This window comes from Harpia harpyja, chromosome 11 (genome assembly GCF_026419915.1).
Source record: "Harpia harpyja isolate bHarHar1 chromosome 11, bHarHar1 primary haplotype, whole genome shotgun sequence".
Taxonomy (NCBI): domain Eukaryota; kingdom Metazoa; phylum Chordata; class Aves; order Accipitriformes; family Accipitridae; genus Harpia; species Harpia harpyja.
Window position 1 is genome coordinate 13825213 of NC_068950.1, and position 11801 is coordinate 13837013.

At 37.2% G+C, this 11801-nt stretch overlaps 1 long non-coding RNA gene across 1 annotated transcript; it reads left to right on the forward strand.

The window, feature by feature from the left end:
- Nucleotides 1–1501: 1501 nt before the first annotated feature.
- Nucleotides 1502–8335, forward strand: LOC128148361 (uncharacterized). The gene is made up of 3 exons (XR_008237269.1): nucleotides 1502–1570; nucleotides 5278–5395; nucleotides 5980–8335. It is a non-coding gene; the product is annotated as an uncharacterized LOC128148361 (long non-coding RNA).
- Nucleotides 8336–11801: the final 3466 nt, after the last annotated feature.

Sequence of the window (11801 nt, forward strand, 5' to 3'; positions counted from 1 at the left end):
TTTCTTATCAATAGTAGGGTGGATAAATACTTACAAGATTGCCACATGGCCACAGCATTTACAACTGACCTTTTTTCATCTCAGTCAGAAATACAGGTCCATTCCTTGATTGCTGTGGGAAAATGGAAGGATTTCTAAGTTGCTGTGTACTTCAGGTATCAGTTAGGAAAAAATACTTCTCTGACCAATCATAGAGTGCTGACATTTCAACCAAGATACTTACACACCTCTCCCAAAGTTTAAGTACAGTTCTGAAGGAAGATGATATTTTTCTTTTGAAGATAATTTTGGTTTATCTTTAATATGAAGCTCTCGACATCACAGAAAAAAACCTCTTAATGAAAGGCATACTTAACATTTGTGACTATGGTCACAAGAAGTGACCTAATCATATTTTTATCTATATTAGTTCATACCTCAGAAGTGACCCCTTCTTATTCAACAATGATTGTATTGCATTTTCTGGGTTATAAGAAGCCATGTCAAAAAGGGTTCTAGCTTGCCTTTCAGCATTTTTTATTCTAGCAGGGCACCCCACTATAACAGATAAAGGAATCTGTGTTTCTACACCCCTAACCACTGCAGTAGGATTTTAAATCAGAATTTACTAACACGATCATTGAGTATTTTATATCAACAAAACTTAAGTTCTTCAGTCTATCAGTATTACAGATTTCTAGACATGTAGCATCTTCCTGAAGCTGATTGAAAACATGGAAGTTGTAACAATGTCTTCATTAATAATGGGTATGTTGATTCAGTGTGGTTCTGTGTTGTTCATTTCTGGCAATACTATTCCTTTCAGGATTATTGCACTTGTTTTTAATGCCAGAAAATAGTTGGTAGGAAGTCCATGATAAATCTTCTATGCACAGGTAATTTATTTGAGGCTAATGTTGGTGGAGCAGTTCACTGGATACTTGAATTGGCCCTAGGTCAAACAAGGACTGCACATGCATATTTCATAGCCTAGGAGTCAAAGTTTTTTTATTTTAAGTGGTAAATACCATGTAACACCAGAATGTTTCCTGGAAATTATGTATTGGGTTGGCAGGTGGCATGAAAGACTGGTTAGTAACTAGCAGCCTCTATTTTGGGAAGACTGCTTAGCACAAGAGCTGCTGTCCCTTCAGCCGAAAAGGGATGTGACCTTCCCTGTACCATCTATCTATTTTGATCTGAAGTGTGTCATTTGGCAGGCGACTGCCTTTCCCCAGTCATTTTTTTTGGACTGACTACTGAATGAGTCAGCCAACTTTGGGGGATGAGGTGGAAGATATATTGCATAGACATTACAAGGAATTGTTGATGCATTTGATATTTTACCAGCATAGAAAGCTGATTAATTTGATGATGTTGTTAATTTGATTTGTTCATTGATTTGTTGTTGTTTGTTTATAACTTTGAGTTGCGGATGTGTAGGGTGTGCCTTGTGCTACTTAGCAGTCTAGTTAAGAAACTGTATGCAATTAAAAACTTACATGGTTTAACTCTTTCTTTCCTAGACGGCATTCTCTGAACTTGAGGAGCCCTCAGAGTGTATAAAAGCACCTATACAATCTGTTGCTTAGTAAGTAACACTGCTTGTAACTATGGCCTGCATTGGAACACAGCTACTTCTCTATGTTCTTTTTCTCCTCCTCCTTTTTTTAAAGGGCTGTCAGAATTTTGGTGACCCAACATGAGAGTAACAATTGATTGGCCAGGGTAGAAGCTGATCAGCTCCTCAAAAAAAACCAAAAACCCCTATACTTGTCAGAATGGTGAAAGGAAAGTTTTTTTTCAAGTTGTTAGGCATCTTAGATATCTTCTTGATTTCTAATCTGATTGAAACCAAGTGGACTTAGGTACTTAGGAAAGTTTTAAACCTGTCCACACAAGGATGAATTTCATCCCCTAGGATTTGTTCAAATAAAACTGGGCTTCCCTTAAAAGTTCCATTTTCCTGAATTTCCTCCCTTCCACTTTCCAAATGGTCTTTAGACATAGTGGACCAGGATGCTGAAGTGGTGGTAAGCATAATCTCAAATGGCATGTTTCATCCTTTCCCTGCACTTTCTGCAAGTCTGTACCTTGTTGCGAGTTTCTACCAGCAGCCTCCTGCAGGTCTCAAAGGCTTCATTCCTGCTTGAAACACAATGCCTGCTGGACTCTTGACATGACTTCATGACCTGGGCTGCTTTAACAAAGGTCATTATCACACCACAGAATATAAATAATTACATCATCATCTAAGTTACAAAGCCCTGAAGTTTCTAGCCCATGTAAGAAAAATGTTCTGACATCCTTGCCTGAAAGATGGTGAAGTTAGCAATTCAACTTCATCTACAGGCCTTCCTTGTTGTCTCCTACACAGAATGAAACCAGGAACAAAATAATTAGCTTCATGAAATATGAAGTGTCTTCCTTTTTCTGAGCAGTACAAGCATTTCTGAGTGTTATTCTTTTATAAGATGCCTTTCCAAAAGCATTTAATGAAGGAAAGATGAAAGCTAATGGAGTTGTAGTTGAATGTTGCTTTTTTTTCTGATTTAAAATATACATTCATTTTCTTTTTTCCTCTAGCTTATGTCCATATATCATTTTGCCTTACTGCTCTAAAATGGGAGTAGTGGTGTGCAACTCTGAAAAGTGTTCTCATTATTTTTACCTTACTATCACACAATTCAAGATACATTGTATCAAAGATGCTACATAAAAAGCAAATTAAAATTGAATTGCAGTAAAGCTACTAAAAGAAGTCATTGCACTTCAAAGAATTTACAACTAAGTATGTTATGTGGTGGGAATGGACAATTAAGTGCAAAGAATTAGTGTCCTGGTTTGTAATAACTGTTGAATGTGTGGTCAAGTGTACTTCATTTGATACGTTTAATTGCAAATAATATTGATGATTCATGTATGTTCAAGGTTGCCTCAGTGTGTGGAAAATCTTTTCACTTTCCTACGAGATGGGATGGAGTAATAGTTTCTTCTACACACATGCTTCAGTAATGGATTGGTTGGCAATAACTTCCTATACAACCACTATTTTTTGACACTATCTTTGTGTTTTCATATCTCTTATGGAAGAATTCAATAACTGGAGAGGGAGTAAGGCTGGCATTATGAACTTTTCAGGAAGGCGATTCTGCAGTAGTTTGCCATCTAAAATGACTTACATGAATCACTTGGTACATTTAGAGAATTCAAAAGATTTTAGATATAATACTCCATTGATTCTGTTGCTGGGAAAACTGAAATTTTACAGTGTTACTGATATGTCCCATTAAAAAATAATAAAACCCCTCCTTCTTCTAAAGCCAAGCTTGCTTTTGCATTATGAGAAGCAAAATATTCTATTTTAATTATTTCACTAGTGTACTTTTTAGGGGGGTAGCCTTGCCAGAAGAGGTGGAAAGCGTATTTTTTTCCAGAAAGTAACACGAAACCCTGCAGTATTTCCAGTTCTCCTGCAACTGATGTGGGTGGGGATTGAGCTTTAGGAGTTATAAAGGAGAGACAGATGAAATATCCAATAGTTGTGACGAATAGAGAAATCCAACCCTGTCCTCACAGCATGTGTGTTTCTCCCCAAAGCTGCCAGTTGATACCTGTCCTTAGCAAACAAACAGCTTTGAGCCTTCCAGTGCTTCATGACTACAAAATACTGTTTGTCCATCTGATGGAGTCCAGGTGAAATACTAACAGTGCTAGAGGCAGAAGAAACTGGGAAAAAATATAACAAAAGGTAACATGAGAAAATTAATGTTCCTCTCCTCATTCTCTTTACAGACCTGTTATCCACACTTAACCTACCCTGTCTCAGCATCTACCTCGAGACAGAAAGTGATTAAGAATATTAGCACAATATTTCTGGCAAAAAAGTTTCATGAACAGGCTAGAGATGGAGATTTAAACTGTAATTGAAAGTTTGATGTCAGGATCTTCATTGTATTCATTTTCAGTTCTTGTTGCACTCCTGGAATACAAGAGGACAGTAATAGACTACTGATTCTTCCATTGATTTGTGTATACTGTTTTTCTTTGTTGTAAGAGCTTGAGGACTAATGACCTTTCAAGAGCCATTCATTTTAGGGAGCTTAATTCTCTAAAGACTGCTATCATTTCCTAGACACACTATGTCAGGTTTCTCAGACTTTCATAATAGTTTCCTTTTGCCTTTCAGCATGGATCTGAGCTTTCCCAGCCTGAGGTCATAGTATTGCTTAATCACGGGCTGAATCAATCTGGACAAACTGATTAATTATCAAGCTGTCTGTCGTGGTTTAACCCCAGCTGGCAACTAAGCACCATGCAGCTGCTCACTCAGTCCTCCCCCCTAGTGGCATGGGGAGGAGAATCAGAAAAAAAAATAAAGTAAAACTCATGGGTTGAGATAAGAACAGTTTAATAATTGAAATAAAATATCATTATAATAATAATGATAATAATATTAATAAAAGTAATAGTAGTAGTAGTAGTAATAGTAATGAAAAGGAAGATAAAAAAAGAGAGAGAAATAAACTCAAAGAAATAGAAGTGATGCACAATGCAATTGCTCACTACCCGCTGACCGATGCCCAGCCAGTCCCTGAGCAGCGATCAGTGTCCCCCCAGCCAACTCCCTCCAGTTTATATACTGAGCATGACGTTTTATGGTATGAAATATCCCTTTGGCTAGTTCGAGTCAGCTGTCCTGGCCATGCTCCCTCCCAGCTTCGTGTGCACCTCCTCGCTGGCAGAGCATGGGAAACTGAAAAATCCTTAAGTTAGGATAAGTGCTACTTAGCAACAACTAAAACATCGGTGTGTTATCAACATTGTTCTCACACTAAATCCAAACCACACTGTACCAGCTACTAGGAAGAATATTAACTCTATCCCAGTTGAAACCAGGGCACTGTCCTACGCTTAAACTTTGCAAGTAGGTACTGTAGAATCTTTGCCAGATTTTAATATAATCAACTGAGTACCTGAAAACTTTCAGTTAGTCAGCAAAGTAAGTTTCTCAGCCTATCTTCACATGATGTCTAGTGAAGTACATTCAAGCCATATTCAAATGTAAATAAGATTAATTCAGAGATGTACATTGTTTTGGTACATGGATTTGTAGTGAAAATTGGCCATGTGTATTTATAACTTCAATATGGGCTTTTTCATGGAAAGCAGGATGTCTTGACTTTTCTTGCTTTTTTTTTTCATATAATAAATGATTTCTTCTTTACTTTTGTTTCAATGTTGTATTTTAAGCTTCTTGAAAAAGAAAATGTTGTACTTACTTCTCTTCTCTTACAGGAAGGAATTTCAAAGATGACAAACTTCCACTGATGCTACCAATGGAACAATCCTGATCTTGATGAAAAATTTTGTAGTAAGATATATATCAGTCACAGTGGTCTCAAAGAGCAATATGGTTGGGGTGTGTCGTGGTTTAACCCCAGCCAGCAACTAAACACCACGCAGCCGCTCACTCACTCCCCCCCCACCCAGTGGGATGGGGGAGAAAATCGGGAAAAGAAGCAAAACCCGTGGGTTGAGATAAGAACGGTTTAATAGAACAGAAAAGAAGAAACTAATAATGATAATGATAACACTAATAAAATGACAACAGCAATAATGAAAGGATTGGAATGTACAAATGATGTGCAGTGCAATTGCTCACCACCCGCCGACCGACACCCAGCCAGTCCCCGAGCGGCGAATCCCTGCCCCCACTTCCCCGTTCCTATACTGGATGGGACGTCACATGGTATGGAATACACCGTTGGCCAGTTTGGGTCAGGTGCCCTGGCTGTGTCCTGTGCCAACTTCTTGTGCCCCTCCAGCTTTCTCGCTGGCTGGGCATGAGAAGCTGAAAAATCCTTGACATTAGTCTAAACACTACTGAGCAACAACTGAAAACATCAGTGTTATCAACATTCTTCGCATACTGAACTCAAAACATAGCACTGTACCAGCTACTAGGAAGACAGTTAACTCTATCCCAGCTGAAACCAGGACAGGGTGAAACAATTAATTATGGGGTTTATTACTGAAATGAATATTCATGTGAGATAGTCTTAGGGAATTTACTGGATACAGGTATCTACTGTTTAGTTTGGGGTTTTTTTTGTTAAATATTTGATCTATTCCAAATAATTGAATACAGCAATCCAAAATTCAGAATTCTAATATCCCTTGTAAAGAAACAGTTCTGCAAGTTTGAAAAGTACTTCCTTGCATACTACACTAAGTTCCTATACCATGCTACTGGCATAATTTTCATCAATCTTTTCTATGAAGAAAGGGTGATAAGAAAACAGTTTATGGTTGGGGCAGGGGGGACGGCTAGTGTTAGTCTCATGTGGTTAAAGCATTGGTTTTGATCTTTAGAAGAAATAAGTAACAGCTAATGCTAATTGAGCATTTAATGGCCCTATGAATATCAAGAATTTAAAGATCTACTTATGCATACTGATACTGCTAATGACAGAATATTCATGCATTCATCATGAAAAAAATCAACCCTGAGAAAATACCTTCTCCACTCCAAATTTAAAATTATTTTTAAATAAATAGTTTCCCAGTGAGGACTACTACTCTACTCTATAGTAACTGGAGGAAAAAAAAAAAAAATCTGTTTATTCTGCCTAAAGGGGCAGAGCAAGGGGGTCTTGCATATTTTGACAACACTCTTCTAGGCTTTCAGATATACAACTTTCATCTGAAATTAATTTTAACTCAGTTTTGGGGGGGGATTCCAAATTTTTTTTGTCAACTACAATAATCTTGTATGACTTGTCACTGTCTAGTTATCAGTCCTTATTCTCAAAGCTTTCTGTAATAAAGTATTTAGTCAGGAAACTGCTTGGACATCTATCAACATAAAATTATATTATTATTGCTCTTGATAATAATAATGATATTTTAAAATAGGTAGATATTATAATTTCATTCATTTTAATATAGTCTTTTTCTGAGTAGTGGAAATTAGCACAGTTGGACTTTGCCCAAGAATAAAAAACCTGCCACTTCCTGCATTTAGTGATTTTTTAAAAAATCGTCATTTTTAAACCTCAGAATAGAGCAGTTCTGTGAGTTTACTCAGGCTATACACTTTATCACATAGGGCTTACAGTAAGGATCTACAATTTAGAAATGTCAGATGGGTAACACTGCTGCCTTTCCAGAGGTTACTACTGAAGATAATATCAGTGCAGCAGTAATTATCCTCAGGATTTTGTGTGGCCTTTCTGAAGTGTACCAATTAGTGACACTTCAGCCTGAAAAGAGGTGGAACTCCGATCTGGCAAATTAACTTGTTGCCAGACAATAGGAAATTGTTTGTATTTCCTGGTCAGTTACAGACTTCCTTAGGTAATTGAGATTCTTATCAAATGTCTGAAGTCTGCACCAAAGCTACTTTGGTGGGCTTGGGAAAGGAAAAATATAACTTGGAGCTTCTGAATTTACTCTTTGCTCTGAGATGAATTGTCTCTGATATGAAACTCAGGACATTAAGCATGCGTTCAGAGACTATATTCAGGAAGCAATCAAGACAGTCATTTGTGGAGGTATCTCTGAAGGTATCTACTCATTTTTCAGCTGTGATTAAAAATTAGATACAATGCTGGCGTTCATATCAGAGATATTTCATCTCAGAGCAAAGAGTAAATGCCTGCCCTAGGATGGCTGTGTTCAGTTCAGGCCTCTCCATCTCAAAACTACGCAAGAAATGTAAAAGACATTTAGAGATATGAATCAGGGCTCTGCTTGACACACAGAGATGGAATAATATCGGCTGACTGACAAAGTTATCATCTCTATCTGTCTGTAGCACCGACGGTGCACGGTCAGCTCAGATGCTCATGAATCAGCTGTTTTACAACACAGCAGCAGTTTAAAGTAAAACATAAGCTTGGCCATCCTATAACTTCTCTGCTTGTCAGTCAGATCTTTCAAACTAATTAGGAGCATATGAAACTCCCGTGTGAAGCAAGATTGAAAAGATCAAGACTCCTTGCTTGATAAGGAGTGGCACAAGTGACAAATGAAAGAGAACATGGCACAATTATACATGGTAGTGAATACAGAGAGACATAAACATGGATGTTACCCCTTCTGACCAAAGGAAAGCTGAGGATGGCCTGATGACAGGGAAAGGTGGCTGTTGCAGAGAGAGGGAAGGAAACACCTTGCCCTGCAAAAGCAAACACAGAAGATGACACAGGAAGTGGAGAGTGACACAGGAACAGAACTTGTTGATCATCATTGTTTTGAGGGCCCAGGGAGATTCAGAAGAAAAGATTGGAAATATATGTAGAAAACAACAAAAATAACATTGGTCATTAAGTTAATAAGTTAATAAGCTAATTGAGTAAACTAATTAATTTAATGATTTTAAAAGTACTGTAATGTTATATAGAGTCTTGGAAGAGGCATGTCTTTGCTTTCAGAATATAAGCAAATGATCATTCCCTATGAGAAAGGAAGAAATTCCCCCACCCCTAAGGAGTTAAGTTACGTTGTAATTTGCGGTAAAAAGCATTGTCTGAATGAAGGAAGAGAATGCAAAGTGTCCAAAGTCCTGTTCAGTCTGACAAATCACAATGAGTAAAGGTCAGTATATGAACAAGTGATTTTCCACTAACTTCTCGCTTAAGAACCTTAAACATTTCTGTTTGTAACTCTTATCTCAAAAAAACCCTCCACAAAAACATGAAGCATATATAATGCAAACAGTTTAATTTGGTTTCTCTACTAACAGAATGAAGAAAAAAAAAAGCATTAGTAGAACCAAAGAAGCTGTTAGGGTATCAAGTACGTCAGTAGAAAGCAGCTGGATAAGTAGCTAGATGTCAGGAGGAAACAAAGGAAAAGGAAGAATCAGGAATATATCCCAATTTAACTCCATCTTGCACAGTTTCAAAGGCCACTCCAAAGCCACTCAGGAAGGTTTGTGCTTAATATTAGACTAGAATTCAAATCATCATGTCACTGAACCTTGTAAAGGAAAAGGTGACCCTGATTTACTGAAGAGGTTACGTGCATCAGGATTTCAGTCTGGATGGACAGTAAATTCACCGTCCTTCTGAACCTTCTGTACTGCTGAGCAAGATATGGATGGAGTCTTACCAATGAGAGGACAGCACGAAAGAAAGAAAATCTGCCTTATTGAAAAAGAGCTAATAGGGAGTTGCTTTCCTACCTGGAGTACAGAAGGAACCAGAATTTAACTCACTGTAACTACTTCAATGGTGCCCCTGCAGAGAACATGATTTGTTTCCTGGAAGTTTGTATATCACGGCTGCTACCAATTTGTTGTGTTAAATTTTAACAGTCTGTGTTAATGGTGCATCGTCTACCAATCTGTTACCAGTTTGTTGCATCCGATTTACAGACTACATTGCTCAAATTCTCCATCAATTTGTTGCATTACTGCCTGTGCAGTTTATGTGGCCCAAAGGAATACACCTTATATGCAAAGCCAAGAATTAATTGTTAGCTTAATTAAAGTCTTAATAGTCTAATCAAAGAATTATTATTAGTTCTGTTACAATGAAGCTAACACTGAAAGGTCACAGTATATATGGTTGAAGCTGATAGATTTCTTCCTTACCCCTTCCTCTTCTTAGCGTCCCTCTGACTCCTGAGGTTGATGATTTTAGCCAGGGATAGGAGAGCTACAGTGAGTTGTCAGCATCCAATGTTCTTTGCCAGGAGGTGTATCTTGCTGATGGTAGGTGTTTCCTCCTCTGCATTTTTGGGTCCACTTAAGTTAATTTTTATGCATTTGCTAATGCAGACCTTTTACTTGCTTTTGGTTTGCTATTCCACAGTATGTATGTCTTTACTACGTAGTGTGATTTACAGATTTTGGAGACTTATTCTTTTGTCTTTGTTACCCCTAAAGCTGGTTTTACCTAGCTCCTGAGTTTGTGTTTCTTTGGTGACCAATACCTGGCTGCTGATGAGTCTTTATAGTCCTGGGGCCTCCAGTATTATCCTGTGTTTGTATTTTCAAGTTATCTGCTGTCATCCTGTGCTTGTATTCTTGTGTGATGCATTTTATTCTCTGCTATTACTCTCTGTTAGTTAAACAAGTCTCTATATAACACTATTGTGCAAAGCTAAGCAAAAGCAAAAACAAGTAACAAAATAGCTACAGACGAGCACCAGCAAGGCCATATTGACTGAGCTACAGAGCTGCAAGGTGTCACCAACTGAATTACCACTGACTTTCCATACCTCTCTTCCTACTGTTGCTCGGTAATGTTTCATGAAAAGACAAGACTGGGAGAGCACCTGGTCACCACTGGGCACCGTCTTTCCTGTATCTAGAGTCTCTTCTGATCATGGTCAGATCCAGGGTAGGGATGGCATTTCGTTGAGAATCATTCTGTTAGGGAGCTGGAAGGACTCTGCCAAACTGCTCCAGGAAAACCTCATCCTTAATAAGGTGTCAGCTGGTAAATTTTTCTGGAAGAAAAATCACATATTAAACCACAAGTTGAAGTAATGTCAAATAATAATAGCTTTTTTTGCTTTTTCTCCTCTTTTTTGTTTGTCTAGATTGACTGCAAAGTCATATAGAAAATACAATTTCTGGTTATATTATTTACCCTTATACAATTTTTTTTTCCTTAAAAAAACCCCAAAATAAAAAGAATCTACCACAATTTCTCATGTGTCTTTCTTATGCTTTGTACGGTACCACAGTAGGAAGAAGTATTATTTCTTTCACAACATTAGCAGCAGTTTCTCCCAGTTGCAAGGGGAATTTGAAAGATTCATGTCTTTTCTGCATTATTTTTACGATGATGGTGGTGAGAACACTTTTTTTTTTTTTAACTTTGCTTCACACTTCAAATATTTAATAACTTAAAGTTTTCATCATAGCATTTTATTTTGTGTTTACTGTGAGGTACATGGCCACTGTGGGAAATAGGAATGTGAATTGTAAAGCTAATTTGTGAATTATAACTAATTATTATGAAAAAAGAGGTGTCCTGGATATGTAGGAAAATGGGGAAGAAGGAGATAAAGGAAACAGAAAACACCCAGAATTAAGTCCTTTGAATTTTTCACCCTTTTTTGTCATTTATCTATAAGCTGTTAGCTTTTCTTGTGAGTTTAGTGTTTGTGCCTTGCCTTTGAGTGCCAAGGAAACTTTCTTTTGGCCTGCTTGCCCTACTTAAACATTTTCAGATTGTGAAAAGATGTCTTTATGAGAATACTTTGCTTTATGGCAAAAAGATCATTACATTTTGATGTTGCTGCAGCAAAATTAGAGGATGTGATGGAGTTAAGTGCAGAAAATGCTACCAAAGCAGCATAAAAAGGGCATAAAAAGCTGTCTTAGTAGACAATTTACTGGAAAATTGAGGAGTGGGAGAAGCAGTGGAAAATATGCTTTCCTTTTTGCTTAAATGATTTAATTTCTCAAAACTTGACTATATTTCTGACAGCACCAAATCCCATGCCTTTTACAATATTAATTTTCCTAAGAGTCTCCCTCAAAACAAACTCAAATCTGGAAAATCCTTGATTTCAGTTCAGCCCAGATGAACAATGAAAAGCTAAAATGTTACTTGTGATGATTTGAGTGTTCACTGCATGGATCCCACTATTTGAGAATGACAAATTTACAAATTTCATCCATCCTTCCTAAACTGCATTTATGGTACTTGCAATTAAAAATAAAAAGGGGAACTAGTTAAAAAAATTTTGTGTATCTGGTATCTGCAAATCAGATCCCCTATAAAAAAATTATAATTTCAAAATAAACTCCATGTAAGCAAACTAAATTTTTCATTGAATTTTGTCATACTTATTTGAAG